Below are 15,459 nucleotides of genomic sequence, written 5' to 3'. Positions count from 1 at the left end.
TCCCAACCGACGTGCAGGTGCTATACAGCCTACACCTGCTTGCGTCTGGCAGCTATCAAAGTGCAGTTGCTGCAGTAGGAGGGGTGACCCAGAGCAGCCTGTCAAGGTTTTTCCACAAATTCCTTGACGCTATGATACAGAGGATGGACCAATACATTTCTTTCCCTGCAACCCATGCGGAACTGGTACAAACAAAAGCAGACTTTTACCAGATGGCACGATTTCCCCACATCATTGGCTGTATTGATGGCACGCACATTCCGATTTGCCCCCCTGCTGACACAGAATACATATACCGCAATAGGAAGTCTACGCACACCATCAATGTGCAGGTGATTTGTAATATTAAGTGCGCCATCACAGACCTGGTTGCAAAATTCCCAGGGAGTACCCACGACTCCTGCATTTTCCAAAACAGCTCATCTATGCACGGCTGACGGCAGGGGAATTTGGTGAAGGATACCTCCTAGGTGAGACACATCATCAGACCCCCATTACAAAAATAGCACTGTGAAGTACATGTATGCATGTGAGTGATGTATTCCCTTTTCCTTCTAGGTGACAGCGCATATGCCCTCCTCTCATTCATACTCACCCCCTACCTCAACCCCTCTACACCCAGCCAAAGGAGGTATAACCGGGCCCACAAAAGCACAAGGAATGTAGTAGAACGGACCTTTGGCATCTGGTTCAGATGCATGCACAAGAGTGGAGGTGCAAGGCAGTATACCCCCATCACCTGCTGTAAGATAATAGCTGTCTGTGCAATGTTGCACAACCTTGCGGTGAAGAAGGGCACTGAGGTGGAGTTGTCAGACTACGAGGACCATGACGACGACGTTGCTGTGCCACAAACACAACCTGCTGGGGTGTCTACACCAAGTGATGGCAGATACAGACGTAAGGAGATAACAGAAAACTATTTCTGAGTGAGTACAGATGCACAGACAGGCTATGGATGTGAATTTTTTTTTAATAATGTTGGCACAACGTTACAGCACTGATGTGCAACAAATGAAATAATGAAATGAAAGGTGGGGACTGGAAATGGGCCGGGTTGCCTCACCCACACTGGCAGAGTCATTTCCTGCTGCGCTTTGCAGAACCACTGGGATGCTGCTCCCCCCCTTCTGCATGGCCGGCTGCCTCTGCGGAGCGCCTGGCGCTCCGGCGCGGCTCTGACACAGCGCTGGCCGGGCTGCTGCGGCTGCTGCTGTCCCCAGCCTCGGCCAGGTCCAGGGCAGGATTCACCACTGTGTTGGAAATGATGAGGGCCCCCATGACACTGGTGATCCGGGCCATGCCCCTGGTCACCTCCGCAGTGCTTTGAGTGAGGCACTCTTCCATATTTGCCCCTCGGCAGCATAGCAGGGACGTTGCGGCGGCAAGCCGGTTAATTGCCCGGTTTTGTACGCGGGCATCCCTGCGCCTTGTGTGCTCATTTTGTTCCATCTTGGCACACAGCTGTGTAATGGCAGTTGTCATGCGACCCAGTCCTGTGGCAATTTCCCTGTTTGTTTGTGCCACCTCCTTGTTACTTGCCACAAACTCACCAAATCCCTTTGCCATTTCCACCATCTGCAGGTTGTGTTCACGCAATTGGCGGTGGCAAGCCAGGATGGATTTGGCCTGCATCCGCTGGATTCGCACCATGCTCCCCTCAAGCCCTTGGAAGACGGTGCCCTCTCGTGATGGACATGCACTGCTGGGAGTGCGTGGGCGGCGGCGATTGGAGCTGGCCTGCTGGGTGGACTGCTGTGCCATGGGTGTCGCAGGTGTGGGTGCTGGTGCCTGACCCGCAGCTCCCTCCATGATGGTAATTGGGGCCACAATACTCCTCCTGGTTGGAGATGTGGCAGGTGCTGGCTGGGACCGTGTGGGTGAGTTCTCTGGTGAGAACTGCAATGGGGGGGATTGTGACAGTTGGGGGAGTGTGGAAATAAGAGGGCATGTCCTGGGTCGTCCTCATTGGCCATGGCACTGCTGTTCTCCTCCTCCTGCGAGGCATCCATGGTGCTTGGCCCTGCCACCACACTGTCCGCTGTTGCTGGAGCTGTCGCTTGTGCAGCTGCTGCTCCACTGCCTGATGGCGCCCCAAAGGTATAAAGAAGCATTTGTGAACTGAGTGCAAATGTCTTACAGTCACTACAATAAAAGCATTGCACATGTCACTTTCATTACTCTGATTATTTTTTAAAGTGCATTGCAGATTAATGTGCACTGACATTTGTTCCTACATTAGCTGACTACATTTCCCATAATGCATTGCTCATGCATGGTGCTAGCAGTACTAGACTGGGGTTTGGCTGTACATTGAGGCTAAAGGGGAGGTGTCTGGTTGGGTGTGTCATGCTGCGCATGCTTCTTACCTTTTGCTGTAGCTCTGGCTGAGCTGTCCATGTCCCCTACTCCCACCACACTCTCCGTCTTGATCGTTGTGGCCACCAGTTCCTCCAGGTCAGTCAGGGGGGGCGCGGGGTTCCTGCCTCCACCGGTCAGACCTGCCTGCTTGTGGAGCTCTGACAATTTCCTCTTGGTGAGGCTCCGGATATCATAAAACCTCTTCTTGAGGTCCTCCAGGCTCCTGGGGGTCACACCAACAGCATTGACCCTCTCACTGATGGCACTCCACAGTTTCCTCTTGGTAGACTCAGGGACTGTGAGGGACAGCCTCCCAAAGAGCTGCCTGTGGACCCTCACCACCGCCTCCACCAGTACTTGCAGCTCCATGCTGCTGAACTTCACCTTGCGCTTTCTCTCAGCCTTCTGGCTCTCTGAGCTGCTTGCCATTTCCACTGTGTTCCAAACTCAGCTACCACTCTTTCTGCTGCTCACTCTCACTGCTCAGCTCTGGCTGCTTCTCCAGAAAGTTCTAATTAGTTGCACCTGCCTGGGTAGCGACTCCCTGCTAGGGTGGGGGAGGGTGGTTCCACCTCATTGGCTGTTTTCATTGGTTTCACTTTTACTTGCTTGCCGATTCTGTATTTACCGATTCGGTATTTTCCGAATCGGTATTTGCCGAATCGGTAAATACTGATTCGGTTTTTCCAATGCATTCCTATGGGCCTTTTGGCCCATAGGGTTGTATTGCCATTACCGATTCGTTATCTACCGATTCGGTAAGTATCGAAACACGATACCGATTTTTACCGAATCGGTATTTTACCGATTTTCTTTCTCTACATCTCATTTTCCGATTTCAGAATACCGATTCGGTAAAAATCGGTATTTTAAAATCAGTAAATGACTTTTACCTACATCGGGCCCTAGGATTCTTAAAATAACTTCCTCCCTGTACAGCCTTAACTCTGAACTCTCATCCCTGCTGAATGCTGCACACATAGAAAGAGAAACAAACAAGGAGAAATAAAGTTAGTTCACCTCGTTTAGCCTCCCCTATTCCTCCCCTGGGGAGGCAAATGCTTTTGAAGCATTCCTAGGTTTACAGAATGTTGTAAATCTAGGAATTTGTTAAATGCCATGGGTGTTAGTGTATGTGGGAACACCCACTGTAACACCCTTGCCAACCCTCCCTATTGCAGTGTGAGAAAAAGCAGCGACTTGCACTGTATTACCTCACACCATATCTACAAGGCCATGAAACCATGATTGTTCTTGTTAGGTAGTCTTGTAAATAAGGTACTGAAAGTGGGCAGGGGACAGGTGTAGCAATGGTGCCATAACCACTACTGCAAGCAAAGAAAATGACCCTCCCTTTTTCTCCATATTGACTAATAAAGTAGCACCATAATTGTGATGCAGAAGGCCTCTCACTCCCCTGGGACCCAGTGCCAATCCACATGTCGCATTATTTCTAGTGCACTGCTGGGAGCTGAGGGCTCTTGTCTTTGTCACCTGGAATGGCAACAATGTATGTTAGCACCTATGTTAGAAGGGTAAGCATCACCTAGCTCCCACTACCTGACTACTCTCTGCGAACACAAAAAAGATCGAAACGTGCAATTCGAAATGTGTAAAATACGCAACCCCTGAGCACATGGTAGGCATGCAACTTTACAAGTCTAGGGCAATGATACAAAAATATCACCAACGTGCTTTTTTTGTTTTTGTACCACCAAAAGCACAACAATTTTAATTTTTTTATGCAGATCTTCAGTAAATATCTGTACACATTGTTCACAGTAGTTCAATTCACAGAAATGTCACTTTTACAACACTTATAATTATTAGACATACCTTTGCTATGTACTTTGGTTTCTTGCCTGCTTCTTGAAGAATCATCTGGCTCACTAAATGAAACTAGCACATGGTATTAAGAACTTATTTTCTCTTTCTACATAGGAGTGTCTGTGGGTTTGGTGGTTTTCCAATCTACTTGTTGACGTTTTCGAAACCAGGAAGTGCACGTCTAGAAACCTTTAAATGCAAAAGAGGAGTTTTCTTTATTGTATAAGCTAGTGGGCTAAGCAGTAGTTTAAACACCGATTGGAAAAGCAAATTAAAAGATAAGGATAACAAAATCACCAAAAATATAAATTGCAACTTGTTTTGCCAAAAAGAAAAAAATTATATTGCAGCTCAGCAGCCAGTTGGCTGTACAAAATGGCTCTGGGCCATCTGGGACATATCATAACAACGGGCTTTGACTCTAACCAACTTTGAGCTATATGTTAAAAATCAAATAATCTGCCAGGAGCCTAACTACAAGTCAGTGGGTTCTATATATTAGGATGAGGCACTAACTGCTACTCTCATTTAAAGACGCAGACCAGGTATGTGGAAAATTACTACCACTTTGCTAACTACTATTAAAAAAATATATTTTGCATGCAAGGTCAATAAACAGTAAGAGCAGTAAAGAGATTGGAGAAGCATGAACCATTTTAAAAGCAGCGCTACAGACATGCAATGCCACCTTGCACACCAGTTGCATCCCTGGCTCTCTGCTCCCTGTCTCTACTTGCTAGCTGAATGTATTGGACTAATAAAGCATATATCTAGCTGCTTAGCAATGGAGTGCTGTATAGGAGGGTGGTTTTGAACTGTTTGTCGGTGCAAGGAGGACCTGGATGAGCTGGGAAGGTGGGGGGAGTTCTGAGCCGATCTGGGAATCCAAAGTAGCCCTGGCAAATGTTGTCAGACCAACCTCTGCACTGTGTGTAGCAAGCAAGCGCAGCCAGTGAGCCTGACCACTACAAGGGTGATTTTGGGGCAGGTGCCCCCCCCCCGCCCCCAAGAACTTCTCAGAAACAGAAAAAATTGCAAAAGGGTGCATTCTACAACACATTTTTCATTATATATATTCAATTAAATTATATTTTGAAGTACAGTTATTGGTGACCTTAAAATGCACCACAATACACAGCATCACCCACAGACATTCCTACAGAGAACAAAAAAATAAGATGTCAAGCATTGAACATGAATTGAAATATAACATAAGTGCACACATCCATTTTTATGCACAGCAAAGAAACTGAGAACACAGTGAACGACCACTTTGATTGCTTTTAGATCGTCCACCCCGATAAGTGGCAATGCATGTCCGGCTTTAGCTGTTGTGGGGTCCGGTGTGACAATATTTTTGGGCACTGCTCCCCAAGCTCCCCTTCTCCACAGATTCCTTCACTATCACCCTCCAACAGTGACCCTCATCTCTCCATAGGCCCTTTCGCACATGTATTTAATTTCTTTTATAGTGCTGCTCCCACCAGTGTAGGGTATCAAAGCGCTTTACATCACATTCAGCGATAATAAATCATACTTGTGTAAATTAGTGTATAGAAAATGTTGCTTAAGACAAAGGTGACTACAAAGTGTAGAACTCAAATGTCATTCATACTGATAGACATTTTTAAAAGTGCTTGGTCTTGAGAAGCACAAACTCAGGATTCAAAATGTAACACAGTGGTTAGGGTTGGCTTAACTATTTTATTTCTACCCAAACAGACCTTTTTTAGCAACATTAGGATAATGAAAGACTGGGAAAAAGCATAACTTTCTAACCTGTTCAATGCAGTTTGCATGTAGCTCTTTGATGGCAGTTCATAGTCACTGTGCTCTATTTCGAATGTAACGTATAAACTGCAAGCAACAAAAGGATCTTTAGGGAAACAGCAATAAGCCTCTGGGCTAGCCACATAAAATACAGTTCTGTGATCTGCATGATACACATTCATTGTAGCAGGCGTGTTAACCCACTGTGCTACTTTAGAGAAGTCAAAACTACCACTAGACAAAACTCTGATTCTTCTCCAGAAGGAACATTAATCCCCAGAGTTATCTTGACATTGTTACTGTTGCCTAAAAATGACTGAATGTAAAAGGAACTCTGCAGAGGGTGCTTTTAAATCCATATCAATTTGCAAATCACAGTGCTCCCCGGCTCAGCTATAGGTCAGCCCCCAGTAACAAAACCAGCCCTCACCTGGGGGAGAGATAGTCGGGTCTTGGGGGGAGTTGGTAAGGGGTGCTCGTTGGGCCCAGGGGTACAGGGATAATTCATTGGAGGAGGAGATGACACTGTTTGAGGACAAGCTGTGGAGGACTCATGAAGGCTCAAGTTGTTGCTTGCATACATATGTTTTCAACTACTTCGGGAACTGGAGATGGAGTGTGGCCAGTTAGATTTCAACTGGGATAGTGTTTCCCATTCAGGGGCACTTAACAGTAGAGTGCTTGGTAATGATGTTTAGTTCTTGCAGTTCCTCCTTTCTAGTCTGGAGATACTACTGTTTCATGTGGAGAAGTGTGGCTCACTGGTTACAGGAGGCAGACCTGGAAGCAGAGGTCAGCCCGGGACCAGGGTTCAATTCCTGGCTCGGCAGGGTCTTGAGTCCTAAAATGTCCATGGACTCGACAATTCTCGCTCCGGTGCCTACTCGATTCACGGGTCCACACTCTGCGACTCTGGGCAATAGCTTGCTTACTCTCCACTACGGCCCCTCGTGGCGGGATGCCTGGCTTTCACCTTGCGGATACCCTCCTGGGGTTATCTCACAGAGGAATACCAGGACGGGCTCCCAAAGTAAGCGCTTAGAAACCGCTTGGTGATTTGCGCTATATAAATTCCTGTACATTTTACATTTATGTTGTCGTGCTATGCCGGAGCTTTTGATCTTGATTGCTAGGCGTGGTGTTGGGATGGTGTTGATGGCCTTGCGGATGTTTCAGTGTGTTTTGAATGTGATGAGTGCTGCCATCAGATGTTGTCAGTGTAGTTCTCTGTGAGTTGGAATAGTTCTGTCATATTATCAAAGACCTCTAATGAAACAGGCTGCTTGTGTTGCATATTTGTCAGTATTGTCTGGTAGATCTCTATGTTACTCGCAGTGGGGCCTTTGAAAAATCGCAATGTGTTAAGACAGTTACCTACATGGCTCGCCTTAGGTTTCCTCCAAAACTGAGTGAATTTCTGCAAGTTAAATATTATATAGTGACTGGTAAGCTGAGTGTGCTTCTTGAACTGGTGTTGTGGCATGCTTTTACTGGTAAATAGTTTGGGGAAAATAATAGCGCAGTATAACACTGAAAGGCTGATGGAGCAGGATAGAGCATGGACTTCATTTAGGATTCGCAGGTCCGACCCCTGGCTAGCCCGTGTGACCCCTGTCACTGTATTTGAGACACCTAGCCTCAGATGTGGCAATAACAGTGCCAGAAACACAGCACAGGTGGCACCTCATCCTTATGGACGTTGGTTGGAGCTACACTATATATATATATATATATATATATATATATATATATATATATATATATATATATATATATATATATATATATATATATATATATATATATATATATATATATATATATATATACACACACAAACAGGCCTTCCTCGGTGTTTACCGACATGCCAGGAGGCCGCCATCATTTTTATACACATTACAATTCAGTCGAAATGCAAGAGGGACTTCCTCAGCATTACCAATATGAGCGCCATTTTGTAGTATGCATTCATGTTATTAAACACAACCGATTCATTCCTCTACATCGTTTATGCCATGCATTTTGGTGAATTTATGCCCATGCGGTAGAGTCGAAAAAATGAGAGAATTAACCTTGCCCTAATTAACTAACAGTTGAAGGGCCTCTGGAATCAGGAATGGAGCATGAGTGTTTGGAAATGAGTAGTGACCAAAGTTACCTAAATTGAGATGGGATAAGTTTTCTAAATGAGTGGGATGTGCCAGGCACCCAGGGTCCGCGAAATGGGATGGATAAAAGAAAGGAAGACTAGAGAAGCTTTAAAAAAATTTGTTTCAGCAATGAAATAAGGGTCTGTTTCCACTTATTGAGACTTATTGGATCATTGATGTTGAATTCTTTTTAAATGAACATATGCCCCAGAAGGGGGAAAATATTGGATGGGTGACGCTTTTTCTCATTGTAAGGTGGGCACATTCAGTAGACACATAGATGCAAATCCAGGCAGTAGAGACTCTTGGTAAGTGTGGTGTGTGAATTGTACTTATAGGTGTGCAAAGTAATAACATTTCCCCCTCCACAAAAGCTTTCTTGAAGACTTTACAAACTTTAAAACTGTTACATACTGTTAAAAGGTTGTGGGCAAATATGGTATAGACACATTTTTATAAAAAATAGTCTTACAAGAACCTACAGTTAGAGAAAAAATGACAACATAAAAACGAAATAATTCACAAAAAAAAGTGTTTACAGGAAAACTCTACTGGAAATCCCTGCGTGAAAGCATTTTCACTCATAGGTTTCCAAAAATGTGTAATCTTTGTTAACCGCAAAGCTTTCAAAACAAATTTGTGTTACCACCATATCTGAGAGTTATGGTGATTCCTAACGGCTATAAGGATATTTCACAATTGAAGGACAGAGGATGTAATGGATTATTTAATGGAACTGCCCGGTAGAAAGGCCAGAAAACATTTCTGGGTCTGTCTGAGGATGGCTGTAGTAATTGTGTTTGTGTAAAAGCGCATAGAGCATAAAGGGTTGCTCAAACTTCTTGGTTTTTGGATGGTGTTGTGCGGTTCCTACTAATCAAGTAAGACTGTGCGTATGGACAGCTTAGATGTCAAAATTTGGGGACTGAGTCCATTCATATCATAAGCATATGTTGGCCCAATTCCTGGTTAGCTCAATTCCAGGAGACGGACGCATTAACAAAAATGTGGTAACTCTCTTGAATAGGAATAAGGACTAGATTTTGTGTTTCCTTTTCAGTAATTATGGAACCACTGGGGCTTAGCAGATTTCTTCATTAATTCCCTGACACAAGTAGTGTATGTGAGGAGGATTCCCCCACTACACGTTATAAGTGACATCGCTCCGTTTCTCTGTCATTTCGGAGCCCTAGAAGCCCATCAACATTTAAATCCTCCATCAAGTAAAGGGTGGACTCTGGTGCCTCCTGCTTAGTCCTGAGGAAGACCCCGGGGTAAGGACCCAAACAGCCTACTTACCTTTTGGGGTCGAAATGTTGACTACATCACTGCCCTTTGCCAGTTTGATCAACAGTGCTTGGTTCACTGTGATAGTGTATTGCAAACAATGGCCTTTTACATGTCTCCATGATTATTGTATAGCCGAGTAAAGCCGGCTCTAATTGTAATGTATTTGATGTCACGACCTATCTCTTTCACTCCCCAATCCTCACAAAGCGCACCCTACTATTTCCCCTTTCTTTCCCCCACTTCGTGGGTCACCTTATATAATACGCTGTCCCAGATGTGTTCTGAACTCAATATGATTAAATAATATTGATCAATTTATTGTATTGTGTAATTAGATATAATGCCGGCTAGCATTTAATTACATGTTTTTTTTAATTGTAAGACTGGGACCACTCCCTTTCTGTACAGTATTCTACCCAGGTCCCAGGACTTGTCTGGGTTTACCCTTTTGTGTAACTAGCTCACAGTGAGGCATCTGGACCTCTAAACCTGAGAGAGTACCAGATGGTGCCTGCAACCTTAGAACATGATCAGTCTGACTCCCCGTAGGAAATCGTGGAAACAGATCCACTGTACCATAGTTAACTTAAGCATGCCCGAAGGTAAACACAAGAAACACACAAATTAGCATTTCAAACATATATTGAAGCAATTGGATTATTGTATAAAATGCAAGAGCTGCTGTTTCTATCAGTAGAAGGAAACAAAGCATTATCACTAGCATTACAAGAATGGTGAATAAGAAGAATAATTTGACCATTATAACACTGCGACGATTCTATGAATATACGAAAATATTTCATAAGAATAATCCTACCTATCCCTAACTATACGATAGCGAGCATAGTAAGAAGTGTATTCTGCCAGATCTCTTGGAGCAGCTTAACTCCCCATTTCCCTGTATGAGTGATATATCAGGAAGCCAGTCTGGTGTAGAACAGGCAGCTGTCCTTTTCAGGATAGTGATGGAAGTCAGCAAGGCTGGCAATCAGTCACAGTGGAACGTCCAGGATAATTCATGGAAGTGCTCCTGTGATGAGCCAAAGCTCAGAAGCAGCTTATCTAATAAAAGCAAGTTCTGTTCTTACTGTGTTTGAGGTCTTTTTAGGTCGAGCTCTCGACCTATTGCTACCAAGTTCCTTTTCAAGCGACCTAGATCTGGCCACGAGCGCCGATTACACATCGTGAACGCGCCCCCTGGCCCCGCCCCCCCAGCCGTGCACATCTCCGATCTCAGTCAGCCATGCCTCTCTCAGTTCCGCGCACACACACACTCTGCATACACACACTCTGCATACACACACACTCTGCATACACACACGCAGGTACACACACTGCATACACACCCTCACCCCCCCACCCACCCACCCACCCACCCACCCACTCACGGGCTCACACACACACACAGTCACACACGTGCATCCACACACTCGAAGTGCCCATCTCCTGTCTCGCTACCCTGATGCACAAAAAACACAGTATTTACACGTCCCCCCCCTACTCACCGGGCTGACTCAGGAGTCCCCCGCTGCTCTCGAGGCCGGTCCTTCCCCCTAGGTGTGCAGGGTTAGCGGCTCAGGCTCGGCAACAGCAGGCGACGCAGAAGGTGATGACGAGCTCCCTAGACGTCCGATGTGCATGCTCACGGTGTGACTTGCTCCCGTACAGCTGAGGTGCATGCTCACGTACAGCTGAGGTGCATGCTCACGTCGTTATCCTTCGCTTGGTCTAGTAACGGGATCCGCTGGCGCAGGTCCGAATTGGGAGGATGGTTCGCTTCACGTTGGCCGTTCTAAGTAGCAGAGCTGTGGAAGGTAATACTTCAAGTTGTGGGAGAGTCGATTCAGGCTTGTTTAATGTTGTAAAAGGGGTTCTCAAAAGTGCTACCCAGCTTTGCTGGTTGGCTACAAGCTTGCGTGCACGTGCGCGTGAACACTCGGCCATCTGCTTTGCTTTTCCTGCGCTTTCTAGTTTGTACCTGTGGCTGCTGCGTTTTACAGCGCAAACAGAATGGAATATTTGTACATCATTCTTATCTCCGTAAGAAACTTGTTTAAACAGCACCTATATGTGAAAGTTAATCAAAGCAAGATTTAAACTTTCTCTCTATGATAACCATCTTTACAAGGGGGCAACATTTCACTTTATTGTGCCACTTCAGACTCCCATTCAAACACATCTACTAACTATTGGGACGTTTCACACCCAGACTTGGCGTTTCACACCACTACAGACTTGCGGGCGGCTTCAGTGGTTGTCTTTCAGAAGCAAGGTGTTGATGCATTTCAAACGCATTCGGCTGGGAAGCAACTTTGTCCTTTCAGCGAAGGCGGTGTCGGCAGCCTATGTCTGGAAATCAGTAGTTTAAATAAAAAATGTATATTTACATACCACTTTTTATAATCTGTTCAACCAGATGCCAACGTTTATGATTTTTTTTCAAACAGCATGGTGAAGCACCTTTATTTATTCTTTCGTTTCTGGTCTCCTCGCTCAACGTCTCCAGCTGCCTTCCCTTTCCCCCTCCTTCGCGGCCCTCTCTGTCTCCAGTCACCAAGGTGTCTCCCGTTTTCTCTGTAGTCTGTGTTCCTTCGTTTTCCCCTTCCCACACTAGTGCTTTTTTTCCATTTATCCGGTTTGCCCGGTTCCTTTATTATTATTCTTTGCAAGAGTAAAAAGTATTGTTTTAAGGTATGGAGATTTTACTCTATCGTAAAGCTTTGCGGAATACTTTTTTGATGCATTAATGTCTAAATCGGTTTATTAATTTTTCAGAAGTGCTATATTTTGGGTGTGGGCCAGAAAGGTCCATGTGGCAACCAATGTAGCGCTTTTTTTTTCTTCTTTTGTCTGAGGGCAGAGCGAGCTTTGTTGCATGGGAGCTGGAACTCCTGGATAATCGGAGTGTTGGCTCAGTAAAGTTAGCATAGCTATACATATTGCTCTCCCCAACATAACTTGTTTTTTACTTTCATGCAAGAAGGGTGTCCAACGAGGGTTGGGATCCATGACACCTTTTAAGGATAACCACTATGTAAATCAATAGCATTTATATCAATTAAATGCATATTTCTCATATGTGTATGGCTTGTTTAATTAGCGTGGCCGCGCTGGACTCCCACGCAGTTTCTCTCACCCCTCCTGCAGCATATCCCTCATTGACTCGAACCGCTTCGTCTTTCCCCTCATTAACAGCCTTGTTCTTTGACCGGCTGTGACGAATGGTTTGTCACACGTGCACAGCGCCCATGGGGTCGCTGCACCTTCCTGCAGGAGCTCACACTCTTATAAAACGGTCCATGCCGTCCCACGTAAACTTCAGTGCTCATTGCTTTTCACCGTAGAATGGCAGATTTAATTTTGTGAGTGTTTTTTTACATGTCGTGTTTACTGCAGGCGCTTTCCAAGAGTTAGGCCATTTTTAGACCCCTCGGGGACTCGTATGCAAAATGTAGGGTGTCAGAGCTGCTCCCTCCACCCTGAGCAAACTGCGTCAACCATCTGCGAGATGAATGAGTGTTGCACCCTGCTAGTGTGAAAGCTTCCGAATGCCCTGGAAGTTGGTGACTGTTGCTGCTCCTGCACTGTCGCCGTGTACACTGTCACTGTCACAACAGACGATAACAGTTTATTTCAGGAAGTGCTCACGCATTCACCACCTTTGAACAGCTCAAACCACAACAGACTCACTTTAGATGATGATTGTGACAAAACATGGTAGAGTTCTATGCCAGGCTTCACCTCAGGGACAGTTTGTGTGCTCCTCTGCAGTTCTGGTTTTGGTCTTTCCTCGCCATCTGCTGCTTGCCCATTCACATCCCTGCCCCCCCTTCTCTATCTTACTCTTCCAACCAAATGCTTTTTTCCACCATTTGCTTACATCCCCAACACCCAGCTCCTCCATCGCTGCTTCCTCTGAGCCTCTTCCCACTGCAAACAAAACAAGCATTGGAATAGCCCACCAGGTCTCGCTTTTGGGACCTTCTAAGTATTTTCTGATGGAGAGTCATTTTTTAGACCCCCCCTCTATTCTTTCTCACCCTCTCTCTCTCTTGCTCCTTCTCCCACTCCCATTCCCTCTTCCCGCCCCTCCTTCCCTCACTCTCTCGCTCTCTTCCTTCTCTCTTTCTTTCTCCCCCTCTCTCCTCCCTCCCTCCCCTCTCTCTCTTTCTCTCCCTCCTTCTTACCTCCCCTCTCTCCACCCTCTCTTGCCCCTTCCTTCTCTCTCTCTTGCTCCCTCTCCCCTTCCCTCTCTCTTGCTCCCTCTCCCCTTCTCTCTTCTCTCCCTCCATCTCTCGGCCCTTCTTTCTCTCTCTCTCTCCCTCTTCCCTCCCTCTCCTCTCTCTCTCTCTCCCCTTCCTTCTCTCTCTCACCCTCTTGCATCCCATCCCTACCTCACTCTCCCTCCCCCTTCCTTCTCTTTCTCTCTCCCTCACCCTTCTCCCTTTCCTTCGCTCTGTCTCTCATATATTCAGTGCTTTTCAGGTACATTTGCAAAATATACTTTTGTGACCTCTGTCACATGAAACTAGGGTGATTCTTCTCTTGTAGTTGCATACTTGATCTAACACAGTTGTTTTCTGTAGTGAGAAGATAAGAGCGCACGTTCCGCGAATGTCTGAGCTGGGTTCCGGGTCTTCCCGGCTGTGATTGGTTGTAAGGTGGAACACAAACAGAGGCAGAAGTTACACAGTGATGTTTCCCATATGCCGTTAAATGAGAAGGGGATGTTGATGAATAAACACGTTACAAATCTGCCCCACTCCACGCAAATATTCGACAAACACATCGTTTAAATACATAGGGTAAACTTGGGGAGATACTAAAAAAATACACTATTAGGTAGAACTGAGGCGCCCGCACGCTTCAGTGATCAATGCTCTTCACCTTACTCCTTCTAAGGATAAAGAGGTAAGGAGGACAGAAGAAAGGTTACTCAATAGGGGAGAAATTAAGACTGCAATTAACACTTTAGAAGCCAGCGGCATAACGAGAGAGCCTTGTTTTAAGGCATGCGTTGTGCCCTGGACTCTCCCTCCCAACAAATCGACTCCCAGCCTCACTTTCTCTATCTTCTCTGTCTCCCCTTGCCCTGACACACTCTGCACCCTCACACACTCTGCACCCTCACACACACTGCACCCTCACACACACACTGCACCCTCACACACACTCTGCACACTCACACACACTCTGCACCCTCACACTCTGCACCCTCACACTCTGCACCCTCACACACTCTGCAATGGAACATACACTCCAAATAATACCACTCAGTGCCACATAATTACACGGCACACAATTACACTCTACTGAATACAACATAACCTCCCCATAATACCACTCAGTGCCACATAATTATATGCAACATAATTACACTGCACTCAATGCTAACAAACACTCCAAATACCACTCAGTGCCAGATAATTACACGCCACAAAATTACACTCTACTGAATACAACATACACTCCCCATATTACCACTCAGTGCCACATAATTACACGCCACATAATTACACTCTTCTCATGCAACATAAATACAGTTTATCTATCGCCCTCACTCTATCTATCTATCTATCGCCCTCACTCTATCTATCACCATAACTAGTGTATTGGACTGCCTGATAAGCTACTCACCATATCATTTCCCAGGAATCTTAATTTATTTAATAGGCTGCAGGCAGGACGGGATGTGCATGAATCAATTAATTACTTAAGAACATGGCAGCATTCATCTCTGGTTAAACTTTTGGCGGAGCAGGATATAATCTACTTCGCTGTTGTCACCTCTTTGCCACTTTGCCATTCTCTGAGAACTTGTAATCTTTGTGATTTACATAACTATCTGCAGGCAGGACGAACGTACATTAGGCATTTATTAATTGTACAAATAAACATGGCAGTCAATCGTATCTGGTAACACTTCTGGCCGAGCGGGTAATACTAACGGCTACTAAAGTAAGAGCAAAGGACTACGCGCCTTAGTCACCGATTACGACCCTGTCCTTCGGCGGCATCTAACGCGGCTTTCACTCGGAAAGTAAAACCAACGTTTTCGCCA

At 45.6% G+C, this 15,459-nt stretch overlaps 1 protein-coding gene across 3 annotated transcripts in view; it reads right to left on the bottom strand.

Annotated features, from left to right (window-relative positions):
- Positions 1 to 15,459, bottom strand: part of GPR171 (G protein-coupled receptor 171) — a 71,547-nt gene that overhangs the window by 40,055 nt on the left and 16,033 nt on the right. The window contains exon 2 of one of the 3 annotated variants that reach the window (XM_086944139.1): positions 4,198 to 4,377. The exons of 1 other annotated variant lie outside the window; for it this stretch is intronic. The gene's annotated coding sequence lies outside the window, so the exon portion shown is untranslated. Of the gene's footprint in view, positions 1 to 4,197; positions 4,378 to 5,964; positions 6,046 to 15,459 lie in introns of those variants that run through there. One more of the 3 variants, XR_015300968.1, reaches the window with a different exon arrangement.

The sequence above is a fragment of the Lissotriton vulgaris genome, chromosome 11 (genome assembly GCF_964263255.1).
Source record: "Lissotriton vulgaris chromosome 11, aLisVul1.2, whole genome shotgun sequence".
In the NCBI taxonomy this organism is placed as follows: domain Eukaryota; kingdom Metazoa; phylum Chordata; class Amphibia; order Caudata; family Salamandridae; genus Lissotriton; species Lissotriton vulgaris.
The sequence above is the reverse complement of the archived record's forward strand: the minus strand, read 5'-3'. Positions and strand labels throughout refer to the sequence as shown.